Below are 13,735 nucleotides of genomic sequence, written 5' to 3'. Positions count from 1 at the left end.
GGGTTGGGGTACCAATCAGGCAGTGACATCTCTTATTCACAAAGAAAAGTGGGCAGCACCATAAAGTGTGAGGTGGACAACACAAAAGTTCAGTACGCATGTGTGAAAGTTCTGCATATGCGTGACACAAACGGGCAGATATTGGTGATCAGGTAGTGACAACGCCATCCAACATTGGCTGATACAGCTCTGTGATGTCACACTGGCCTTGGAAAGCATCATGGGGTGCTGGGAAAAAAGTAGCACATGATTTTTAGGGAAAAAAAATTCACCAAACAAAGTCATAGGCGAATCCAGCAAATTCGCTATGAAAAAAGCTTTTTTGAATTTCACCGATCCGCCCTACTCAGGAGTATAAAATGTTATGGTCCAATGTATAACAACTATGATTTAAGTTCAGGGAAACAGGCTGAGGTGCTCTCATTCTCATTTTGTTCTTCCTCAACTCTTGAATGCCGTTCCATATGTATTGTCTGTGTTGAGTGTATGCAGTCGAATTTGCAATTGAGCTCAACAATATTTCATATTTATCATTGCACTGCAATTTATCCTTGTGAAGATGTGTGTCAATTTAAATGGCAGCTCTGAACTGGCAGTGTTTGTGTAGGTGTGCCCAGTGTCTGAAGGCCACAAGGCTGAATCACACTCTGCTTCTGGCAGTCATATTTCTTTTCATGAAAACAAATCACCTCTCACAGAACCTTTTTTTCCTAACTATGTCTTCGTTTCAGGGTCCTTCCTGTTGTCTGCAATAATATAACAAAAATTCTGGGACAATCTTTAATACTCCTGTCACATCAGGTCCAGGAGCCAGGAATTAAATTCCCACCTGGTCATCATTTGTGTGGAGTTTATATGTCCTGCCTATGTGTGAGGGATCCAATTTGTCACCAACATCCCCAAAAGTACTTGTGTTAGGTTAGCAACTGACTCTTAACTGGCCCCATATGAGCGAAAGTTGATGCAAGTGTGATTGGGTCCCACTCAGGTGGGTTCTTGTCTTACTCCACATGCTCTACCCTTACTATGACATTCCTAAATCACCACTGGTGCAGCCAGTTGGTTTTTGAAGTCACATCATTAATTCAATGGAGATCACCTGTCAGGGGTGTCAGTTGATTTCAGTATAAATGCTTCTGTATCTGAAAGATCCAACTTGGGGTAAGTCATTATGGTGGCATGACCTACACGATGAAGACAAAAGAACACTGTAAGCATCTACCTGAAAAGGAGATTAGAAAGCACACGTCGGTGGTTGGAGACAAGAAAATATCCAAGTCACTGAATATTCCTTGAAATCCAGTTAAATCAATCAGAATAAGAAATGGAAAGAGCATGGCACAGCTGTAAGTCTGCCTAGAGAAGGCCTCCCAAACAAGCTTGTGTGATCGTGTAAGAAGACAAGTAGTGAAGGAGGCCACCAAGAGACCCGTGAGAACTCTTAAAGAGCCACAACCTACAGTGGGCCAGACTGGAGAAACTGTGCATACAGCAGCTGTTGCCAGGACTTTTCTTCCAGGTTGGAGATGTTGGGCTGTTGAGAGAACAAACAAATGATTTATCCTGTGCTGCGTCACTTCCTTTATTCTCTTTAGATGAGTCTCTGTAAAGGGCTTTTGATAACCACATTGTCCACAACTGATTCTCTCTATCACACAGTAAAATCATGCTGACAGACAGTGACCCTTAACATGCAAAATAATGGTTAAAGATGGAAAAGATCAATATTTTTGAATAGCCTTGTCATAGTTTGGACCATAGAACCTTTGCAATGTAGACCAAGAACTTAAACAGCAAAGCCTATGCATTATAATTCTGAATCACTATGAAGTTACAGCAGTTTGCCGTTCAAGGCTCATGTAAAATCCTTCCATTCCAATCCATCCAAGGTGCTATAACAAGCTACAGAATACAAGATGGGACAATAATATGTGAACATGGAAAGATCAGATTTGGAGAAATTTAATTACAGTACAATGTAAATATTCATCAGAATTGGGAGTAATTCCCTCTAAAACTAGTAGTGTGTGAGTAAAACTCGTACTTAACGTAAGAAAGCTGATAAAAATCTGAAAGGGGCAAATACTTTTTACTTTTCCTTTATAAACAATTCACAGTGCTGAATTTTAAAACTCTCAGTGCAACAAGTGGTGTATTGGTTAGCCCAGCTGTCTCACAGCTTCAAGACTCCATCTTTAATTACTGGCACCCTCACATCTAGGGCAGGGTTTGCGTGTTTTCTGTGTGTCTATGTGGACTTCTTCTTCATGTACTCTATTTTCTTCTCTCCTCCCAACAACATACAGGTTACCCAGTGTGAATGAGCAAGTGAGTGAGTGGGTGTGAGCGTGAGTTATAGTAGACTAATATATGTGTGAGTGAGCGAGTGAGTGCAAGTGAGTGAGTGAGTGTGGGCTAATTAGTGAGTAAGGGCTAATGTGTGAGTGAGTGTGAGAGTGTGGGCTAATGTACGAGTGAGTGTGAGAGTGAAGGTGGACTAGTGAGTGAGTGAGTGAATGAGTGTGAGAATTGGGTTAATGTGTGAGTGTAGGCGAGTGAGTGAGTGAGTGAGTGAGTGAGTGAGTGAGTGAGTGAGTGAGTGAGTGAGTGAGTGAGTGAGTGAGTGAGTGAGTGAGTGAGTGAGTGAGTGAGTGAGTGAGTGTGGGCTAATGTGCAAGTGAGTGAGTGAGTGAATTAGTGTGGGTTAATGTGCCAGTGAGTGAGGACTAATGAGTGAAGGGGTGAGGGAGTGAGCTCCCCAAGGCACTGATTTTGAAAAATTATTTTCAGAATGTGATTGACATGAATGGATGGAATGGAAGGCAAAGGGAAATTATAGTGGTAAATTGATGTGCACCATACCCAAGCTGTACCATCCCTAAAGGAAAAACAGCAAACAGTCAAACTAGAAAGAAAGAAAGAAAGAAAGAAAGAAAGAAAGAAAGAAAGAAAGAAAGAAAGAAAGAAAGAAAGAAAGAAAGAAAGATGTTGGTGGGCATAGATAATCCATTAGTCATGTGAAAATCTGACGTTACATTTCTGCATCAGAGGGAACAATTATATGACTTCTTAACTACAATTGTGAAAGAAGATAGATAATCCATTCATGTAAAGATCTGAGTCAGGTAAAGATGAAGTTACATTTCTACATCAGAGGCAGGAAGTGATGGTATTATTGTATTTTTTTGTCAAAATCAAAGTGAATGTAATTCAGTTTCTAATCTGCTTATTCCTGAATAGGGTTGCAGGGGTTGCTGGAGCTAACCCAGCTAGCATAAGGCATAAGGCAGGAACAATTCTCTGGACTGGATGTTACACCAGCACAGGGCAAACACACAGACACACACACACCCACACACAATCACTCACACATAAACACATCAGGGCCAAATTAGCCAGGATGCAAACCCTGGCTTCCTTACTGCAAGACAACAACACTAACACTGTGCCACCATGCCACCCCAAGATGAACGTGTCCTTTAATAAACTGCCCAAATCATTACTGATTCAATGCTCTCGGACTATGGTTTTTTAAAATTCTTTATTGGAAAACTGGGCTCAGAAAATGGATGGATGGATATATTTTATAGAAAGAAAGAAAGAAAGAAAGAAAGAAAGAAAGAAAGAAAGAAAGAAAGAGAAAGAAAGAAAGAAAGAAAGAAAGAAAGAAAGAAAGAAAGAAAGAAAGAAAGAAAGAAAAAGAGACGTCCATGGTGTTTGTAAGCCATTTGCAGACTGAGACTGAGGAGGAGGCTTAGATATGTGCAGCCTGGAAAAGCCTCACTGACAGATGGTGGCAATGAATGCCCTCTGCCAAGTGGTGTAGTTACCACACTTATGCAGTCTCACCTTTTCAGATTGGAAGGGAGACAGTGAAACATATTGAAAGTTACAAAAATGGCTGGAAGATCTTACAAAAATAAAATACTGATCAGAAACGTACACTTTAAAATTACAGATCAGCCCTGCGATAGACTGGCCTCCCATCCAGCCCCCGTCCCCACTTTGCACGTGAAGCGGCCACAATCAACTATGCCCCCCCACGACACTAAACTGGGTTAAGCAGGTTTGAGAATGTTAAGTTCTGCTCCCATTACTGTTTACTGCCGCTGTTATTATTAGCAGCCCTAAGAATCGAATTAAGAGATGGTGTTTTCAAAAGAATATCTGAGAAATGCTAACAGATAATGGGAGTGTGCACACTGCTCAGCCGTCATGATTTAAGGTCCGTTATATGCTGTTCTTCAGGCAGTGGCAAAATGATTGCAAAATTGTTAAAGAAGAGGTTCCAGTAGAGATGTGCTTGACTGCCCTGCGGAGTCATATAATCATACATTACAGTAACGTGACAGCACTAATGAAGCCAATTAGAATGTTTCTGCTTTGGTGCGCCGCATTTGTTTTGCAGCCTCGCACTCCATTTGCGATCGCCTCTGAACATTTTGAAAAGCAGCCTGCCACGTCACGTGTTACCTCCTGTGATGTGAATTCTGCAGTGACTTGCTTGGCTTTTTTAGTAGGCAGCGGGGTGGGGGGATGGGGGACCACGTTGGGTGAAGTGTGCACGTCCATGTGAGCTACTGCAAGAAATCCTGAGTGAAATCTTAAAGAGCAACGTCGCTGGAGCAGAGCAAGTAGAGGATGACAGGTGAATAAAAAGCACAAGTCCACGGACCCTGTAAACACAGAGACTGACCTTACTCCTTGAGCACAGTGAAGGGCACCTTCTTTTTATCCACCAAGTGTTGTTCCCACCTCCTACCTGCTATTGGAGGTTTTAAAACATTTCAGCTACAGCAGCCCCAGATGAAACATTTCAAAGCGCACATTCATCACCACATCATGAGAGAGTCATGCTTGACTCCATTCTAGCTTGCGAGGGGGCCTCAGATTTGACTCACAAATTACAAGAGCATGCACAGGTGACCATATAAGGGCTAGCTAAAGGTGCAAGGTGAATAACTCAGGTTTTTGAAGTTACTTGCTAAGCACAATAGAATTACAATACAAGCAGAGGGCTTTCATTTGAATAGAATTTCAAGAAAAGAGTCCAAGGGTTATAGCTGGTTTAACCTGAGACACGGTTACGAGGTGCAAGCCATGGGTGGCTGAACAAACAGCAGCCAAAGAGCTGGACTTTCAAAAGTTTCACTGGGGTGCTGTTGTTATCAGCAACATTATCAAGCAATCTGTGGTGGAGTTCATCTTAAAAAAGGTAATGGCTGTGATCTAATGAGACCCCTTTAAAGATGTAATGGCCATGACTAACTAAGTATTTGAAAGGGCCATGGGCATGCATTTAATGCAGCCTTTTAAGAGGGAATGACACAATGGAGGAGAGAAGATGGGAATAGCATTTTTATTTTTTTTTATTTTTTTACCATAGCATGGCACTTGGATGAGTGATTAATTACAATTGATTTTCCATTTTTTTATTACAAATCCTTTTTTCTAAAGCCATTGTCCCAAGTCGTTCCCTAATGGGCAGGTTAGGTAAGGATGGGGAGCTTGCACCAGTACAGCACGTTGCTGCACCCGCCACACCACGAAACAGCTCAGGATCCTGGTTAGCAATCCCCCAAGGCAAACACGTGGTCCAGTCCCACCCTCTGGAAATTACCCTCTATCTGCCGCAGCCAGGTGTTACGTGGGTGTCCCCTTGGCCTAGTCCAGCCGGATCACTCTCGGGGAAACGCGCCACATGGCCGTAGTGCCGTAACTGATGCCCCCTCACAGTGCAGGTAATGTGCCTCATTCAGGACTCCATGAGCAACCCTAAAGGCCCAGCTATAAAGACAGTCACACAAAATCTACAGTGCAGGTATCAGGATTTAGGGGATTTGCTTTCCAGGGGCAGACTCAGCTATTCTATTTATAATGGGGATGTTATTCAGTTATTCCATCCATGGATCTATTTTCAAATCCTGTTTTGTCAGTTGTGGGTGGCGCAGTGGTTAACACTGCCACCTCTGACACCCAAGGCCTTGGGTTCAAATTCCAAAACCAGTTGTCGTCTATGTGGAGTTGCCATGTTATCCTCATGATTATATGTTTTTTTTCCCTCATCCCCCAAACACATTGTGCTAAACTGACCCTGTGTGAGTAGCTGAGTGGGCCTTGTGATGGACTGCTTCTCTTTCCAGGGTTGCTTCCTCTTTGGCTGGGAGTGTTGGGATAGGCTTTGTCCATCCACAAGCATCAACTTGATTAAGCAGGTCTGAGAAACGGGACTCTAGATCAAGTGCCATACTAATTAAGCTCATGTCTACTTAACGTCCAACACCCTATGAAATATTATAAGTAAACACAAAATGGCATAAAAATGAAAAGGGGTAAACATTCAGATTAGTGGCATCTCAGCAAAGGTAACATTAAGTGACCACAGAGACTAATTGTTAAGACCCAGCTGGTTTCTCTAGAGTGTCAGATCTCTGAAGGCTAGTAAGACCAGTTAGCCAGCACATGGATTTTGAATGTGATGTGTTTTGTTTCTGTTAGTCAGTGTGGGGAAATCAGGAAGCGTTTAGCATTTTATAGAAAAAGCAACAGCTGCTTTATGAATGCTGCCAAGAGGGAATTACAGCAGTCCAGCCGAGACTCAGCCATTGCATGGCATTCAAGCTGCTCTACGGCTCCGCTTAGGCATAGGCAAGTCATCCAGATAAAGAGAAACTGCACGATGTTCATCATTAACGATAATGCGTACATTTTTCAAAATCTAAAAGAGTGCAGTTATATCTATATTCATGGAGAGTCTGTAGAGCAGTTCAAGCTTCGAGGGCCAAGCTAGAGGAGATATTCAAGTTCAAAATCATTGTCATATATGCTGTATAGATTGTATATACATATTATTAAGAACACTTGCTTATCCATGCAATTACCAAATCAGCCAGTCATGTGGCAGCAGCACAATGCATAAAAATCATGCAGTTACAGGTCTGGAGCTTCAAGTAATGTTCACATCAAACACCAGAATGGGAGGATCTCAGTGATTTTGACCTTGACATGATTGTTGGTACCAGATGAGCTACTTAGAGTATTTCTGTAACTGCTGATGTCCTACAATTTTCCCCCACATCAGTCTCTAGAATTTACACAGAATTGTGCAAAAAAACATCCAATGAGCAGCAGTTCTGCAGACAGAAATGCCTCGTTGATCGTGGTCAGAGGAGAATGGCCAGACTGACAGAAAGTGTATAGTAACTCAGATAACCACTCTGTACAACTGTGGTGAGCAGAAAAGCATATCATCATACACATTGAACCTTGAGGTGGATGAGCTACAACAGCAGGAGGCCGAGAACGGAAAACACAGGACACAGGCTCACCAAACTGGACAGCAGAAGACTGGAAAAGCATAGCCTGGTCTGATGAATCTTAACTTCTGCTGAAGCACTCAGATGGTAGGGTCAGAATTTGGCATCAATAACATGAACCCATGCACATAAACTACCTTGTGTCAACAGTCCAGGATGGTGGTGATCTAATAATGTGGAGAATGTCTTCTTGGCACACATCGTGCCTGTTAATACCAATCACCTATCTGAGTATTGTTGCTGGCCGTCTACATCCCTTCATGACCACAGTTTACACATCTTCTAATGGCTTTTCAGCTTGAAAAAGTAATGATAATTTCAAACTGGTTTCATCAGTATGACAACAAGTTCAGTGCTCTTCAGTGGCTACCAGGTCACCAGATCTGAATCCAAAACAATAACTTTGGGATGTGGTAGAACAGGAGATTAATAGCATGAATTGTCTGAAAAAACAGCATCATGCAATGATGTCAACATGGACCAGAATCTGATAGGAATGTCTCACACATCTAATGGAATGCATGCCATGAAGAATTGAGGCTGTTTTGAAAACAAAAGGAATGCCTGTCCATAGGCATATATAATACACTCACTGGCTACTTTATTAGGTAAACCTTGCTAGTACTGGGTTGGACCTCCTTTTGCTTCAGAACTGCCATAATTCTTCATGGCACAGATTCAACAAGGTACTGGAAACATTCCTCAGGGTTTTTGGTCCATATTGACATGATGACATCACTCAGTCGCCACAGATTTTTCAGCTGCACTTCCATGATGTGAATCTCCTGTTCCACCACATCCCAAAGTTGCTCTAATGGACTGAGATCTGGTTACTGTGGGGGCCATTTGAGTACCATGAACTCATTGTCATATTGAAGAAACCAGTTTGAGATGATTTGAGCTGTGTTACATGGCACATTATGCTGCTGGAAGGAGCCATCAGAAGATGGGTACACTGTGGTCATAAAGGAAAGGACATGGTCAGCAACATGACTCAGGTAGGCTGTGGTATTTAAATGATGCTGAAAGGGCCCAAAGTGTGCCAAGAAAATTACACCACCACCAACAGCCTGAACCACTGATACAAGGCAGTATGGATCCATGCTTTCATGTTGTTGACACCAAATTCTGACCCTACCTTCTGAATGTTGCATCAGAAATCGAGACTTATTAGAACAAGCAATGTTTTTTCCAATTTTCTATTGTCCAATTTTGGTGAGCCTGTGCAAATTGCAGCCTCAGTTACTTGTTCTTAGCTGCCATCTGCTTTAAGTTTCGATATGTTGTGCTTTCAGAGATGCTCTTTTGCATACCTTGGTTGGAACGAGTGGTTATATGAATTACTGTTGCCTTTCTATCACCTTGAACCAGTCTGACATTTTTTCTCTGACCTCTGGCATCAATAAAGCATTTTCGCCACAAGAACTGCTACTCACTGGATATTTTCCCTTTTTCTGATGATTCTTTGTAAAAAACTAGAGATGGTTGTGCATGAAAATCCCAGTAGATCAGCAGTTTCTGAAATAATCAGACAAGCCCATCTGGCATCAACAACCATGCCATATTCAGAGTCACTTAAATCAGCTTTCTTCTCCATTCTGATGCTCGTATTGAACTTCAGCAGGTCATCTTGACTAAAGCATTGAGCTGATTCCTGATTGAACTGATTAGCTGATTAGATATTTGCATTAACAAGCAGTTGAACAGGCATACCTAATAAAGTGGCTGGTGAGTGTGTGTATATATATATATATATATATATATATATATATATATATATATATATATATATATATTGTATTCGTAGTCTGAGTCCCGACCTGAATTGTGTAGGTGGTTACCTACCAGGTAACGCTTGTGGTTGGTCTGCCGTTCGGCAAACATCCGCAACGGTGCGGTGCCCTCTTCAGTTGCAAGAAGCAGATCATGGAATGTTGCATAGTTTACTGTTAAATAATGCAAAGAGTACGCAACATGTGTTTTGCCATCATTTGGGCTCATCAGGCGTTCACACTCTACTGCTCCCCACTCGGATATACTATAGCATATATATATATATATATATATATATATATATATATATATATATATATATATATATATATATACACATTGTGACAGATTGAGGTCGCTGTCGTCCTCTTGAACCCTCGTACAATACGCCAAACACCAGGTAAAAGTCCAAATATTACTTTTATTTGAACAATAACGTGCACAAAGCACCCTCCACTCCACAATACTCATAAATTAATCAAGATATTAATCAATACAATAATCAATCCTCTGCACTCCCAGACACTTCGCCACCCTTCCTCCCAGCTCAGCTCAGTGTACTGGTTTCCCAGAGTCCTTTATATAGTCCATGACCCGGAAGCATTTCTCTCTTCTGTCCATGTGATCATGAACACTTCCGGGTTGGATAAAAAGCTCCTTTCTTCAACCCGGAAGCACGTCGTTTCTTCTTGTCATATGATCACGGCATTCGTAGTCTGTGTCACAAACTGAGGGCACCGTGGCGGATGTTAGCAGATTGCTCGCCAACCACAAGCGTTACCTGGTAGGTAACCACCCATACAATCAGATTGTGACACAGACTACGAATGCCGTGAATGTAATTACCCTGATCTACATGCTGTCAAATAAATGAACCACACGCCGTGGCGCAACGTTAGGGGCATCGCCTCTGGTGCTGACGTCCGAGGTTCGATTCCCGAGAGGGAGTGCAGTGGAGTGTGTAGGCCTGATGAGCCCAGAATGAGGGCGAAACACGTGTCGCGAACTCTTTGCATTTATTTGACAGTAAACTATTTCAACCATACATATATATATATATATATTGTAAAAGGTGGTATATAGTGCCCGACCCGGCACAGACTGACGCAGAGGCACATGTGAAATAAACAGACTTTTTTATTTCTCTTCAGCCATGGGGCACGCCTTCCCCGTGTCCCACAGGCCCAACACAGTCCCACAAGCACTTTAAATGGCACAAACAAACAATAAATCCTTCCTTTGGAACCACCACTCCTCCTGGGCAACCTCGTCCTCTTCCTCCCGATTCTGGCTCCTGAGTGGTGGATGCTGGCCCTTTTTATAGCCCACCCGGAAGTGCTCCAGGTGCTTGATCACCTGTGGTGAATTGCACTTCCGGGCGGGGCTGCAGAGATGTCCAGGTAGGTTCCTGGCTCTATGCAGCACCCCCTGGCGGCCACCCCAGATCCCCACAGGGTTGTGGAGAACTCCATCTCCTATGAAACCCTGCGGGAAACTGAGGCACCACTGTCAGCCAGGGAGGCTGCCACCAAGCTTCCCGGGGGAGGTAGTGAGATGCCCATGGCTGCTCCCCTGGAACATATATATATATACACAATGAAATTCTGACGTTCATGTGTTCCACAGCATACTACAATACATGACAAGATAGTAGATACAACATCATAAATTAAATTAAACATAACAAGATATATACAATTTCATGATATATACAATGTCTCTGAATGTAGTGGTGGGGGTGCTAAAGGTCCTGCACCATTTGACGGAATGGAAGAGAGAGGTCTTTAATAATGCTGTTTGTCTTCTACAGTAGCTAATGTTATACATGACCCAGACAGAAGGGGACAGTGTGCTAGTAATACTTCTGAGTTGGATTCACCACCCTGGTGCTTTGCAGTGCTTAGCAGAAAGCCGGGTGTTTGTTATGCAGATGGTGTGTTTGCACTGGGCTGCGCACGTGTAGAAATTGGTGGGCATTGATAAGAGGATCCACCAGTCAACAAAAATCTGAGACGTTGCATTTCTGCATCAAGGGGAGGAATTTAGAACATATTAACAACAAGCGTATTTAGTCCAAATAATAGTCCAAATAGACCGGAGTCCAAATCATTCTTGCCCCAAATGTTCTTAGTCGCGAACACTTTAAAAGTCTGTATTGGAAAACTGGGATCAGAAAATAGATGAATGGATATAGCTTAAATTTATTGCGTACAGTGTTTAAAAATAAGACTTAAATTTTAAGTTTGATTTATCTTCACATTATAGAACAAACAGCTTATCTAATCATTTTCTAAGCCGGCTTTTTCCTTTGCAGAGTTTCTAGTCCGGGCTGCAAAGGGGGTGATAGGCAGGTTTCCCGAATGACAGTTATGAGATGCGGACATACACATCTACCAATCTATACTCACCCAAGTTGCACACGAGGTAATTAAAAATTCCTAAATGCAAATCTTTAATGCTTGGAAAGTGGGAACCTAATTTTCTTAAACTCTTGCTAAATGTTTCAGATTAGCCGATGACTGTGGTATTCGTCTTTTAATGTTCGTCCATTTTTTTTACATCTAATCCATTATTGTTTATTACCTTTTTTAAGACTGCTAAAAAAAATCTTTTTCTTTTTTTAACCATCAAATCTAGAAAAAGAGCGACGCCAGGCCCGCGGAGCCCAGTCAGAACGCTGGCGGACTGAAGCAGCGCAGTTTGGTTGCCGTAGCAACAAGCAATACGCTCCGCTGGCTCGTGTTTCTCTCTCTCTCTCTCTCTCTCTCTCTCTCTCTCTCTCTCTCTCTCTCTCTCTCTCTCTCTCTCTCCCACTTCGCCGCTCGCTCTTTGCAAGCTTGCAATTTGTATTTTCCGAATGCTTTTCGCTTACTTCTATTACTCATTCTTTTTCCAGCAAGTGTCTTTATCTGATGCCTACTTTGATGCTCTTTTTTAGGTTTCTCCTTCTCTCTTTTTGCTCTCCAAATGAGTCTGATAAAAGCATTCAGACTGGACCAATATTTCTCAGTACCCACACTGAGCATTAAGCGCTCTACGTAGACCCCCACGTGAACCTTTCAGGGTGAATGTGACAATATTTAACAATAGCACATCTTACTGGAATTGTGTCATTTTCTTTTCCTTTTTGAACCTTATATATTATACCTATAATTCATCCACTAAAACACATTTAGGGACTGTACAGTAGATAGATAGATAGATAGATAGATAGATAGATAGATAGATAGATAGATAGATAGATAGATAGATAGATAGATTTGCATCAGCTTTGTTAAACCACAGTATGAATACTATAGTCCACATCAACCCATTTCACGGTTGCAGACCAATATTAAAGGAAATCATTTTAATAAGAAAACATTCGTGGGTTTATTGCATGTAGGTGTTTATTATGATACGAGTATAAAATCATCATCGCGCTGAAAGATTTTGATTGTGTATGTAGTTTGATTGCAGAAAGCGCTTGTTTTCTTTTCTTTTTTAAACAGGCGGTGCTTTGGCGCCCTCATGTGGTAGCTGCCAAGATTGAAAGGAAAGTGGAAAGTGTTTTCAACCTTTCCTATCCTTAAATCTTTGACTCCAAAAATAATTCTGGAAAAAATAAAATTGAACATGTTCTTCCTTAATGATGAGTTAGTTGAAAATTCATGAAAATAAAGAACTAGCCTGTATGTAAATTATGCAACTGAGTCAAAAACTATTCTTCCAGAATGCATAGTGATCCCTGACATTAATAAATAATCCCTATTTTCCAATAGATTCTACAGTCTGTTAATGTGAAATTGAATATATCTGTCCTCATACAACTTATCTTGCTATTTGTATGCGCTTAAAGCCTTCCTGTGGTGTCTAAACCAATAAGCTCCAATAATATGTTGCAGAGGGTGTCCATCCATTCATTTCCTAAGCCTCTTTTTTCAATTAGTGCATGAGATCCAAGTAAATTAAAAGGAGCCCTAATTGAATGTCATTTATTTTGTGTATATATACAAATATGGTGGCTCGGTGATACAGTCCTTACTTCTGCTGCATCAGCGCTGTAGAAGATGTCGACAGAACTCGTTGCCTGTGTCGAGTTTGCTCTTTCTCTCCATGTCTTTTGTCTGGTGTTCCTAAAGATGACATTAGGCTTATTGGCACCCTAAACTACTCTGTGATGTGCGTGTGTGTGTGTGTGCGGATGCTGTCTTAGTGTTAGTCTACTCTGCCTGAAACAAAAATAAAAGGTTTTGAGCTTTGATGGGTGAATAATATGTGTTACGTAAATCTCAGAGTCACCTGTACCAAATTATCTGTGCATACGTAGCTTCTTACAAGTTTCTGGGGCAAGGCCAGATCTTCCATCCTCTGGTCAAAGTAAAATGTTTTGCCCTTTAATTTTCTGAATCCGCTTTTTCATGGGTAACAGTAATATATTGAAACAGCAGTACAGGCAGGGTACAAACCAAATCTATGACATGGTGGACTCTCACACCTCTCACACAAGCATGCCACAGGCAGTGTAGGAGATGCAGAGAAGCCTAACTGTACATTTTAAGACATCAGGATGATAGTTAAATCTCCAGATAAAATTCACATGAAGAACACTCCTAAAAATAAAAGTGCCAGAGAAGTTCTTCAGCCTGATGCTATTGTGGAACTAA

The sequence above is a fragment of the Erpetoichthys calabaricus genome, chromosome 14, assembly GCF_900747795.2.
Source record: "Erpetoichthys calabaricus chromosome 14, fErpCal1.3, whole genome shotgun sequence".
Lineage (NCBI taxonomy): Eukaryota > Metazoa > Chordata > Cladistia > Polypteriformes > Polypteridae > Erpetoichthys > Erpetoichthys calabaricus.
The sequence above is the reverse complement of the archived record's forward strand: the minus strand, read 5'-3'. Positions refer to the sequence as shown.